This window comes from Ahaetulla prasina, chromosome 8 (genome assembly GCF_028640845.1).
Source record: "Ahaetulla prasina isolate Xishuangbanna chromosome 8, ASM2864084v1, whole genome shotgun sequence".
NCBI lineage: Eukaryota > Metazoa > Chordata > Lepidosauria > Squamata > Colubridae > Ahaetulla > Ahaetulla prasina.
The window spans coordinates 12271020-12273617 of record NC_080546.1 but is presented as its reverse complement, the minus strand read 5'-3'; positions in this window follow the sequence as shown (position 1 = coordinate 12273617).

Genomic DNA, 2598 nt, shown 5'->3' with positions numbered 1-2598 from the left:
ACATACATACATACTTGTTTTCTGAGGTTTTCGCGGGTGTTTGTATGTAGGTCTTTGGTTATTCGGGTTTTCTCCCGCGTAAAATTGGAAGTGTCTTGCCGACGTTTCGACGAAGTCTCATTCGTCATCTTCAGGCTTCAGCTTCCCAGAAGCACGAAGCTGAAGTCTGAAGATGACGAATGAGACTTCGTCGAAACATCGCCAAGACACTTCCAATTTTACGCGGGAGAAAACCCGAATAACCAAAGACCTACATACATACATACATACATATATACACCCTGTTTTCCTGAAAATAAGACATCCCCTGATAATAAGCCCCATCGGGCTTTTGAGCGCATGCACTAAAATAAGCCCCCCCCCAAATAAGCCCTCCCCAAAAATATTTAAATGCATGTGCAGCTGGTCCCCGCCATTTCCTCTGGTTAGGGTTAGAGAGAGAGAGCTCCATGCACCCCAAAATAATAAGACCTCCCCAAAAATAAGGCCAAGTACTTATTTCAGGGTTCTAAAAAATATAAGACAGGGTCTTGTTTTCAGGGAAACACGGTACATGTGAGTGGGCTATTCTTCTAATGTAATATTTAATGGATCATTGAAAACAATTCTTTTAAGGAATATTAGATACTTGGCAACACTCAGGTGGGCAGTCTGAATAGTCCCTCAGAGATGTGTACAGTAATCCAGCAGAAGTACCTGGTTTTAAAATAGATATTTTCAGGAAATATTTCTCTCTTTTTGTCAGCCCTACAAGGTCTCTCTGTTTAGATGAGACTTGAAACTCAGGGTTAGCAAGAGAAAAAAATAGGGGAAAAGGTATAACTCTTCTTTATCATCGGTGATTTTTGAAATGTTACTTCTGTGGTTCATTGGGCAGGTGATACTAAATCATCCTAGAATTTTTTAAAAAACTTTTATAGCAAATCTAATGGGAGATTGGTCCATGCAGCTAGCTTAGAAATAGAGCATTGAGTCAACTTTGTCAATAGCTTTCAAAAGATTGTATGACAATGCCTCTGGGTTTTTGTCTTCTTCTTCTTCTTCTTCTTCTTCTTCTTCTTCTTCTTCTTCTTCTTCTTCTTCTTCTTCTTCTTCTTCTTCTTCTTCTTCTTCTTCTTCTTCTTCTTCTTCTTCTTCTTCTTCTATTTATTGTTTTGATTTATATACCTTGATTTATATCATCTTCTTCTTCTTCTTCTTCTTCTTCTTCTTCTTCTTCTTCTTCTTCTTCTTCTTCTTCTTCTTCTTCTTCTTCTTCTTCTTCTTCTTCTCCTCCTCCTCCTCCTCCTCCTCCTCCTCCTTCTTCTTCTCCTCCTCCTTCCCTTTTCTCTGCTTCTCCCTCCCTCCTCATCCTTATCTCTTCCTCCTCCTCTTCTGCTTCCTCCTCCCTCCCTCCTCCTTCGTCTTTCCTCCTCCTCCTCTCTCCTCCTCCTCCTCCTCCTCCTCCTCCTTCTTCTTTTCCTCCTCCTCCCCTCTTCCTCTGCTTCCTCGCCCTCCCCTCCTCCTCCTCCTTCTCTTTCTTTCCTCCTCCTCTTCTGCTTCCTCTTCCTCCTCCCACTCCCTCCCTCCTCCTTCATCTTTCCTCCTCCTCCTCTCTCCTCCTCCTTCTCCTCCTCCTCCTCCTCCTCCTCCTCCTCCTCCTCCTCCTCCTCCTCCTTCTCCTTCTCCTTCTTCTTCTTCCCCTCCTCCTCCTCCTCCTCCTTCTTGAAAGCTGACAGCCTGAGGTTCAAGATCCTTCCATTCCCACCATCCAGTCAGAGCTAAAGAAGCTTCTTGGATGAAAAGCAAAACGTCTTCAAAGAAAAACAAGAAAATCCAGCTACCTCTTGAAAAAGTCCTTTTTGGGACTTGTTGTGGGGAAAATAGGAGGAAGAAGGAGTGTTAGAAATGTTGGCCACCCCAGTTCTTTATAAAAATAATAAAGGTGGGATATAAATATATGAAATAAAATAAAATTCAATTCAAAATAGTGTCAGGGACAAATCCCATCCTATACATTATTTATTTATTTATTTATTAAATTAAAATGGAATCACATACTATCTTGGCTTAGTGTTGGATGAAGAACCAGGTCTTCAGGCATGAGTGACACTAGTCGATGGGGTACATGTGGCAACAGGGAAAGCATGACTCCCATAAAATGTTATTGCTTAATTGATGGAACCTGGATCATGCCATCCCTTCCTGGCTTTATCAGTTAGGCAGAGATATTGCAATGCTCTCTACATGGGGCTGCCCTTGAGGTGCACCCGGAGGCTGCAGTTGGTCCAGAATGCAGCTGCGCGAGTAGTAATGGGAGCCGTTCGTGGCTCCCATGTAACACCACTGCTCCGTAGTCTGCACTGGCTTCCTGTAGTCTTTCGGGTGCGCTTCAAGATTCTGGTTACCACCTTTAAAGCGCTCCATGGCTTAGGACCCGGGTACTTACGAGACCGCCTGCTGCTACCTTATGCCTCCCACCGACCCGTACGCTCTCACAGAGAGGGCCTTCTCAGGGTGCCGTCCGCCAAACAATGTCAGCTGGCGGCCCCCAGGAGTAGGGCCTTCTCTGTGGGAGCACCAACACTCTGGAACGAACTCCCCCCTGGCTTACGTCAA